This window comes from Gracilinanus agilis, chromosome 4, assembly GCF_016433145.1.
Source record: "Gracilinanus agilis isolate LMUSP501 chromosome 4, AgileGrace, whole genome shotgun sequence".
NCBI lineage: Eukaryota > Metazoa > Chordata > Mammalia > Didelphimorphia > Didelphidae > Gracilinanus > Gracilinanus agilis.
In genome coordinates this window covers 82,443,742-82,454,409 of record NC_058133.1, presented here as the reverse complement: position 1 = coordinate 82,454,409, position 10,668 = coordinate 82,443,742, and the positions used below count along the sequence as shown (strand labels likewise).

General features: G+C 36.5%; 1 protein-coding gene across 1 annotated transcript in view; it reads right to left on the bottom strand.

Annotated features, from left to right (window-relative positions):
* The window catches only part of HMCN1 (hemicentin 1), a 526,219-nt gene that overhangs the window by 302,187 nt on the left and 213,364 nt on the right, over positions 1–10,668 (bottom strand). The gene's annotated exons all lie outside the window — the stretch shown is intronic.

Below are 10,668 nucleotides of genomic sequence, written 5' to 3'. Positions count from 1 at the left end.
AGAGATAGAGAGGAGGATCAATGGAATAGACTGGGGATAAATGACACCAGCAAGACAGTGTATGATAAACCCAAAGAGCCCAACTTTTGGGACATGAATCCACTATTTGACAAAAACTGCTGGGAAATTTGGAAAACAATATGGGAGAGATTAGGTCTAGATCAACATCTCACACCCTACACCAAGATAAATTCAGAATGGGTGAACGACTTGAATATAAAGAAGGAAACTATAAACATGTTAAGTGAACACAGAATAGTATACTTGTCAGATCTATGGGAAAGGAAAGACTTTAAAACCAAGCAAGAGTTAGAGAAAATTACAAAATGTAAATTAAATGGCTTTGACTATTTTAAACTAAAAAGTTTTTGTACAAACAAAAACAATATAGCCAAAATCAGAAGGGAAACAACAAATTGGGAAAAAATCTTTATAACGAAAAACTCTGACAGGGGTCTAATCACTCAAATATACAAGGAGTTAAAGCAATTGTATAAAACATCAAGCCATTCCCCAATTGATAAATGGGCAAGAGACATGAATAGGCAATTTTCAGGCAAAGAAATCAAAAGTATCAATAAGCACATGAGAAAGTGTTCCAAATCTCTAATAATTAGAGAAATGCAAATCAAAACAACTCTGAGGTATCACCTCACACCTAGCAGATTGGCTAAAATGAAAGAAGGGGAGAGTAATGAATGTTGGAGAGGATGTGGCAAAATTGGGACATTGATGCATTGCTGGTGGAGTTGTTAACTGATCCAGCCATTCTGGCTGGCAATTTGGAATCACGCTTAAAGGGCTATAAAAGAATGCCTGCCCTTTGATCCAGCCATACCATTGTTGGGTTTGTACCCCAAAGAGATCATAGATAAACAGACTTGTACGAAAATATTCATAGCTGCGCTTTTTGTGGTGGCAACAAATTGGAAAAGGAGGGTATGTCCTTCAATTGGGGAATGGCTGAACAAACTGTGGTATATGCGGGTGATGGAATACTATTGTGCTAAAAGGAATAATAAACTGGAGAAGTTCCAGGCGAACTGGAGAGACCTCTGGGAACTGATGCAGAGCGAAAGGAGCAGAGCCAGAAGAACTCTATACACAGAGACTGATATACTGTGGTAAAATTGAATGTAATGGGCTTCTGTACCAGCAGCAATACAATGACCCAGGACAATTCTGAGGGATTTAGGGTAAAGACGCCACCCACATTCAGAGGAAGGTCTGCAGGAGAGGAAACATATAAGAAAAACAACTGCTTGAACGCATGGGTCGGGGTGGACATGACTGAGGGTGTAGACTCGAAACTACCACACCAATGCAACTACCAACAATTTGGAAATTGGTCTTGTTCAAGGACACATGACAAAACTAGTGGAAACGCGCATCGGCCAAGGGTGGGGGGGTGCGGGGGGGGGGGTTGAAGGGGAAAGGTGGAGCATGAATCATGTAACCATGTTAAAAATGAATATTAATAAATGTTAAAAAAAAAAAAAGGAGAAAGGGTTCCGGGTTAAGATGGCAGCAGAGTAAAAAGCAGCTGCTTAACCTCTCCTAATCCACACATATAAGACTCCTCAAGAGGACATAAAAATAAATCCAGACAAACAAAGGGACCCCACAACAGGGCACAGCATTGAAGGTACATGGGATCTGGGAATGTCCATGCTATAAGGGGGTGAAACAGCTCTCACTAAAATGCAAGCTGAGCAACCCCCTAAGCCCCCAACACCACCTATAGGGCCTAAGCAAGCGCACAAGAGTTAGAGCAAGTTTGGGGCATCCATTGAGTACTTGGCAGCTACCTGGGATCACTAGAGCCTCCTCCTGAGAGCAGCAAGACTTAAGACCCCAAGAGGCTAAAGAACACTTAGACTTTGAACAAAGACCTCGAGTGCCAGCATGGACCCAGGCGTGGACACAGATCTTGAGAGCAGGTGAGGACCTTGGGTGGAGACCAAGTGCAGAGGGGTGCATGACTGTGGAAGCAGCACCCTGAGACTGTTAAAGGAGCTTTGGGCAGAGGAATAAGCAAGAGAACCACCAGGAGGCTTGATCCTGAGAACAACAAGACCTCAGACCTCAGGAGCCTAAAGAGAGCAGACAGGCCCTGGGCATGAAGATAAATCTGAGAGGCCCTGGGCTAACAATGGCAAGCCAGAGACAAGAACCCCAGAAGAGAAAGATCAAGAAGAAATCTTTAACACTCGACAAATTTTACACAGAAAAAATCCAGACAACAGAGCAAACAGCAGAGGAGAACAAAAAAGTAACCATATCCAAACCTTCCAAAAAAATGAAAATTGGTCACAAGCTCTTGAAGAGTTCAAATCTGAGATGAAGAGAAATATGGAAGAGATTTGGTGAGAGACGTGGGAAATAGCTCAATAGGAAATTAACAGGTTAAAAGACAGAAACTCCCAATTGGAAACCAAAATTAAACAGCTAGAAAACAGGATGGACAGAACTGAAAAGGAAAATCTTAAGATTATAACAGAAAACCAGTCTCTAAAGACCAGAATTGGGCAAGTAGAAGGAAATGATGTCTCAAGACAAGAAGAACAAATAAAGCAAAGTCAAAAGACTGATAAAATAGAAGTAAACATGAAATACCTCACTGAGAAATTGACAGATCAAGAAAACAGGTCTAGAAGAGACAATTTGAGAATCATTGGTCTTCCTGAAAAAGCAGAAAAATAATAGAAATTTGGACTTCATACTAAAAGAAATTATTCAGCAAAACTGCCCTGAATTTCTATAACAAGAAGGCAATATAGACATTGAAAGGGTCCATAGATCACCCTCTACACTAAACCCTGAAAAGACAACCCCCAGGAATATAATAGCCAAATTCAAGAGCTTCGAAGTAAAAGGAAAAAAATCTTATGAGAAGCCAGAAAGAGAAAATTCAGATATCAAGGAGCACCAATCAGGATCACACAGGAACTGGCAACCTCCACACTACAACACCACAAGGCTTAGAATGTTATATTCAGAAAGGCAAGAGAACTGGGTCTACAACCAAGGATCATTTACCCACCAAAACTAACTATATACTTCCAGGGGAAAATATGGGCATTCAACAAGATAGAAGATTTCCAAGTATTTACACAGAAAAGACAGACTAAATGGAAAGTTCAATATCCAACCACAAAAACCAAGAGAAACATGAAAAGGGAAATAAGAAACAGAGGGGAAAGAAAGAAAACTTATTTTTAAATTTACCTCTTTAAGGGCTTCAATAAGATCTAATTATTTGTATTCCTATATGGAGAAATGTTATGTGTAATTCTCTGTAGTGAACTCTATTCACTATTATAGTAACCACTATTAGAGTAATTAGAAAAATTATTCATGGGGAAAGGTTGGAGTAGTAAATGGTCTAAGATGATATGGGGATAGGTGGGAAAGAGGGGAATGAATAGTAGATGGTACCAAGAGAAACTTGAATGAATAAGAAAAATAGGATATTCTATTACACAAAAAGAGGGCATAGGAAGGGGAGGGGATGAATACTATTATAAAAAGGAGAGGAAGAGAGCATTAAGAGGTAATATTTAAACCTTACTCTCAGTGTAATTAACCCTGAGAGGGAAGAGTAGCTATATCCATTTGGATGTAGAACTCTATCTAACACTACTGAGAAAGTCAGAAGCAAGGGGAACAGAGGAGAGGGGAGGTCAAAAAAGGGAGGGGAGGAGAAGTGGGAGGGAATTCATTAGGCCTTAAAAATAAAAGAGGGGTATAATAATGGAGAGGTTAGAAAGGAAAGTAAATCAAGGGAGGGGACGAGGGTTAATGGTTTAAAACAAACCATTGGTTTAAAAGGAAATAGCATAAGAAGAAAGGGTAGAACCAAGAGAGGATAGCAAAATGTTGGGGAATACACAACTGACAATTATAACACTGAATGTGAAGGGGATGAACTCACCCATAAAACGGAAGCACATAGCAGAGTGCATTAGAAACCAAAATCCTACCATATGTTGTCTACAAGAAACACATATGAGGTGGGTGGACATACGCAGGTTTAAGGTAAAGGGCTGAAGCAAAATCTTTTGGGCTTCAAATGAGAAAAAGAAGGCAGGAGTGGAGATCATGATTTCTGACAAAGCCAAAGTAAAAATAGATTTGGTTAAAAGAGATAGGGAAGGTGAATTACATCCTGATACAAGGCAGTGTAGATGATGAGGAAATAACAGTGCTCAATATGTATGCACCAAATGTCATAAATACAAATTCCTAAAGGAGAAACTGGCAGAGCTGAAGAAGGAAATAGATAGTAAATCCATACTAGTGGGAGATCTAAGTATACCTTTTTCAGATCTAGATAAATCAAACCAAAAAATAAATAAGAAAGAGATAAGAGAGGTGAATGAAGTCCTTGAAAAATTAGATTTAATTGATATGTGGAGAAAAATAAATAGGGACAAAAACAAATACACCTTCTTTTCAGCTGCACATGGGGCATTCACAAAGATTGACATATAATAGGGCGTAGAAACATTGCAAACAAATACAAAAGAGCAGAAATGATAAATGTAACTTTATCAGATTATAATGCAATAAAAATAATAATTAGTAAGGGCACCTGGACAGGCAAATGAAAAACTAATTGGAAATTAAATAATATGATTCTCCAAAACCAGTTAGATAAAGAAGAAATCATAGAAACAATCAACAATTTCATTGAAGAGAATGACAATGATGAGACATCCTACCAAACTCTGTGGGATACAGCTAAGGCAGTACTCAGGGGGAAATTTATATCCTTGAGTGCATATATTAACAAATTAGTGAGAGTAGAGATTAATGAATTGGGCATGCAACTTAAAAAAAAACTAGAAAATGAGCAAATTAAAAATCCTCAGATGAAAACACCAGGAACTGATGCAGAGCGAAAGGAGCAGAGCCAGAAGAACATTGTACACAGAGACTGATATACTGTGGTAAAATCGAATGTAATGGGCTTCTGTACCAGCAACAATGCAATGACCCAGGACAGCTCTGAGGGATTTATGGTAAAGAAAACTACCCACATTCAGAGGAAGGACTGCAGGAGAGGAAACATATAAGAAAAGCAACTGCTTGAACGTATGGGTCGGAGTGGACATGATTGGGGATGTGGACTCGAAATTACCACACCAATGCAACTACCAACAATTTGGAAATTGGTCTTGATCAAGGACACATGACAAAACTAGTGGAAATGTGCATCGGCCATGGGTGGGGGGAGTGCGGGGGGTGAAGGGGAAAGTAGGAGCATGAATCATGTAACCATGTTAAAAATGATTATTAATAAATGTTTAAAAAATTAAGGGAAAAATTAATAAAATTGAAAGTAAAAGAACTATTGAATTAATAAGTAAGACTAGAAGCTGGTATTTTTAAAAAACAGATAAAATAGCAAAGGAATGGTTAATCTAATTTAAAAAAGGAAAGAAGAAAACCAAATTAACAGTATCAAAGGTGAAAATGGAGACCTCACCTCTAATGAAGATGAAATTAAGGCAATCATTAAAAACTATTTTGTCCAAATACATGGCAATAAATATAACAATCTAGGTGATATGGATGAATATTTACAAAAATATATATTGCCTAGATTAACATCCGAAGAAATAGAATGCCTAAATAATCCCATATCAGAAAAAGAAATTGAACAAGCCATTAAAGAACTCCCTAAGAAAAAATCACCATGGCCTGAAGGATTCACAAGTGAATTCTACCAAACATTCAAAGAACAATTAATCCCAATATTATACAAATTATTTGATATAATAAGCAAAGAAGGAGTCCTACCAAATTCCTTTTATGATATAAATATGGTACTGATGCCAAAGCCAGGTAGATCAAAAAAAGAGAAAGAAAACTATAGACCAATCTCCCTAATGAACATAGATGCAAAAATCTTAAACAGAATAATAGCAAAAAGACTCCAGCAAGTGATCAAGAGGATTATCCATCATGATCAGGTCGGATTTATACCAGGAATGCAAGGATGGTTCAACATTAGGAAAACCATCCACATAATTGACCATATCAACAAGCTAACAAACAAAAATCACATGATTATCTCAATAGATGCTGAAAAAGCCTCTGACAAAACACAGCACCCATTCCTATTGAAAACACTGGAAAGCATAGGAATAGAAGGACCTTTCCTAAAAATAATAAACAGTATATACCTAAAACCATCAACGAGCATCATATGCAATGGGGATAAATTAGAAGCCTTCCCAATAAGATCAGGAGTGAAACAAGGATGCCCATTACCACCTTTATTATTTAACATTGTAATAGAAACATTAGCAGTAGGAATTAGAGGGAAAAAAAGAGATTGAAGGTATCAAAATAGGCAATGAGTAGTCTAAGCTATCACTTTTTGCAGATGATATGATGGTCTACTTAAAAAATCCTAGAGAATCAACTAAGAAGCTTGTAGAAATAATCAACGACATTAGCAAAGTTGCAGGATACAAAATAAATACACATAAATCATCAGCATTTCTATATATTTCCAACACATTAGAGCAGCAAGAGGTAGAAATAGAAACACCATTTAAAATCACCCTAGACAATATAAAATACTTAGGAATCTATCTACCAAAAGAAACACAGGAATTATGAGAATACAACTACAAAACACTTTCCAAATAATTAAACCTAGATCTAAACAATTTGTAAAACATTGATTGCTCATGGGTAGGACAAGCTAACATAATAAAAATGACCATTCTACCCAAATTAATTTACTTATTTAGTGCCACACCTATCAAACTACCAAAAAACTTCTTTACTAAATTAGAGAAAACTATAACAAACAACTATACTATAAAGCAGCAGTCATCAAAACAATATGGTAGGGGGCAGCTAGATAGCTCAGTGGATTGAGAGTCAGGCCTAGAGATGGGAGGTTCTAGGTTCAAATCCAGCCTCAGGCACTTCCCAGCTGTGTGACCCTGGGCAAGTCACTTGACCCCCATTGCCCACCCTTACCACTCTTCCACCTAGGAGCCTATACAGAAGTTAAGGGTTTAAAAATAATAATAATAATAATAAAAATAATAAATAAATAAATAAACTAACAAACCAAAAATATGGTATTGGCTAAGAGAAAAAAAAGGAAGGATCAGTGGAACTTGGGGTAAGTGACGTCAGTAAGACAGTGTACGATAAACCCAAAGAGCCCACATTTTGGGATAAAAAGACAAAAACTGCTGGGAAAATTAGAAAACAATATGGGAGAGATTAGGTTTAGATCAACATCTCACACGCTACACCAAGATAAATTCAGAATGGGTGAATGACTTGAATATAAAGAGGGAAACTATAAATAAGTTAAGTGAACACAGAATAGTATACTTATCAGATCTCTGGGAAAGGAAAGAATTTAAAACCAAGCAAGAGTTAGAGAAAATTACAAAATGTAAATTAAATGGTTTTGATTATATTAAGCTAAAAAGCTTTTATACAAACAAAAATAATGCAACCAAAATCAGAAGGGAAACAAGAAATTGGGAAAAAATCTTTATAACAAAGAACTCTGACAGGGGTCTAATTACTCAAATATACAAGGAACTAAATCAATTGTATAAAAAATCAAGCCATTCCCCAATTAATAAAAAGGCAAGGGACACGAATAGGCAATTTTCAGATAAAGAAATCAAAAGTATCAATAAGCACATGAGAAAGTGTTCTAAATCCCTAATAATTAGAGAAATGCAAATCAAAACAACTCTGAGGTATCACCTCACACCTAGCAGATTGGCTAAATTGAGAGAAGGGGAGAGTAATGAATGTTGGAGGGGATGTGGCAAAATTGGGACATTAATGCATTGCTGGTGGAGTTGTGTACTGATCTAACCATTCTGGATGGCAATTTGGAACTATGCCCAAAGAGCTCTAAGGGACTGGCTGCCCTTTGATCCAGCCATACCATTGTTCGGTTTGTACCCCCAAAGAGATCATAAATAAACAGACTTGTACAAAAATATTTATAGCTGTGCTTTTTGTGGTGGCAAAATACTGAAAAATGAGGGTATGCCCTTCAATTGGGGAATGGCAGAACAAATTTTGGTATATGCTGGTGATGGAATACTATTGTGCTCAAAGGAATAATAAACTGGAGGAATTCCATGTAAACTGGAAAGACCTCCAGGAATTGATGCAGAGTGAAAGGAGCAGAGCTAGAAGAACATTGTACATAGAGACCAATAAACTGTGGTAAAATAGATGTAATGGACTTCAGTACTAACAGCAATAAAATGACCCTGGGAAATTCTGAGGGATTTATGAAAAAGAACACTACCCACATTCAGAGGAAGAATTGCAAGAGTGGAAACACAGAAGAAAAGCAACTGCTTGAACACATGGGTTGAGGCGGACATGATTGGGGATGCAGACTCAAAACTACTACACCAATGCAACTCTCAATAATATGGAAATAGGTCTTGATCAATGACACATGTTAAAACCAGTGGAAATGTGCATCAGTTATGGGGTGGGGGAAGGTCGGGGGGTGAAGGGGAAAATAAGAACATGAATCATGTAACCATGATAACTTTTCTAAAAAATAAAAATTATTAAAAAAATAAAAACATGGAGGAAGAACAAGAAATTCTACCTACACAATAACAACTTTGACTCTAATTGATTAGCATCATTTCAAAAGTAAAGTTTTTTTATCATGATATACAGAGGTGCTAAATATTATTTTAAAGCATGCTTTTGAAATATTAGGGTTATATTTACTATATGAGGCATCTACAACAAATCTCTGGCAGAATGATAAGGTAAAAAAAATCAGAAAAGGCATCCATCAAATTAATCTCCACCCCTCTCATTTTTGCCTCCATTCTCCTCAGTTAACTTTGAGATCATTCTCATACAGTCTAACTCTACTTAAAAATCCATGTTAGAGGGCTTAAAATTCAAAGTCAATCTCAAATCTAGAAAATCTCTTTGTAATATAAGCAAGGGCTTGGTGTTAAACTCATTAGGTTCTCAGTGAATCCCACATTTTGTTTTGCTTTTTAAGAGATGACCTTTAGAAATAAGAAAAGAAGCAAGTGTAAGCATCCTTAACAAACTCGTTATCTGCTGTCTTCTGTAGCATGTTAAATACACAAGAAACAGGAAAATGGGTATCTCTTCTGTGTGACCCTGGGCAAGTCACTTAACCTTGATTGCCCAGCCCTTCCTGGCTGCTTCTCTGTCTTAGAATTGATACTAAGACAGAAAATGAAGGTTTACAAAAAATTCACGTCCCTACTAATCAGGATAACCTAGAATAAATTACATATCAGCAAACTAGAGGGGTCATGGTATGGTGCAATAAAGGCTAGATTCGGTATTGTCAAAAAACATGAGTTCAAATGCTATCTCTTCTACTTACTAATTAGATTGCTTCAGGCAAGTCTCTTTGGATGTTAGCAGCATCATCTACACACTAAAGGAATTAGACAAAAGTCCAAACTAACTCTAAAATCTCTTCCATATCTAAATCAGTGATACTGACCTTGAGTCCTACTAATGTGTGACGCGAAGGGGTCCCTCCATTGTAACAGAGGAATATCTGATCTAGGGCATTTATAAGGAAGTTTCTCTTGTGAACTCTAGGATTTCCAGTAACTAAATCTGCCTCCATTTAGTTTCTCATGAAAAGACTTTGTTAAAAAACACTCAACCAGGACTCATGAGCTCTCAGTGACTCAGATTTAAAGAAATGAGGAATGAAATTCTTATGGCTTCATTCCCAGGGATATTTTGGAATTAATGAGTTAATGTCTGTACCCAAAGTGCGTTTGACAAAAGATGCTATTTAAAATGGAAGCACTTTTATCATTTGACTAGATCAGTCAGTTATGTAGTTTGCGTATTTGACTCCATTAGTCATTTATATTACTAGATTATAAAATGAGAAATTAAGTAAATAACCAAGTCTACTATGTCAAAAAGCAATGCCAAATTATGCAGCTTATTCATCAAAACAGGGAATATTTTACTGAATGGTTAATGAATGCTTCTGCCATTACTTTTTATTTAAACACAGACTCTAACAAAAGGAGGATGTATAATGTAAGATGGCCAACTATTTACAGTAGTTTATAGAACCTATTTATTCTATATTCAATTAGTAATGTAAAAAAGCTACATATGGCATTATTCTTCAGGTTTCTTCTAAAATATTCTCTGTTTTATGGTAGGAAGATAAAAGAGGAAATTGTTTTCTTATCCTTTTCTTAAATCTCTCCTCTTCTGTATCCTTACCAGTTTTTAAATGGTTGCCTAATTTTTCCTGCTTACATTCCTTATTTTGATTTGTGTTTTCCCCTATCTAAAAATGTCTTCCTCACTTGAAACAAACAACCTGGATTATCACTTACAAGTGCATTTTTCCTTATTGCTCTAGAGAAAAAATGCTACATTTTGGTGAGGGACCAATAAAGAAAATATGGAGTCAAACCAGGAGGCCCTTATTATTATTACAGTGTAACTTTAATATAATATTTTATTTTTTCTAATTACATGTAATAACAATTTTTAACATTTCTTTTTTTTTAACCCTTGCCTTCCATCTTGTAGTCAATACTTTGTGTTGTGGCAAGGACCAGGCAATGGGAGTTAAGTGACTTGCCCAGGGTCACATAGCTAGGATGTGTC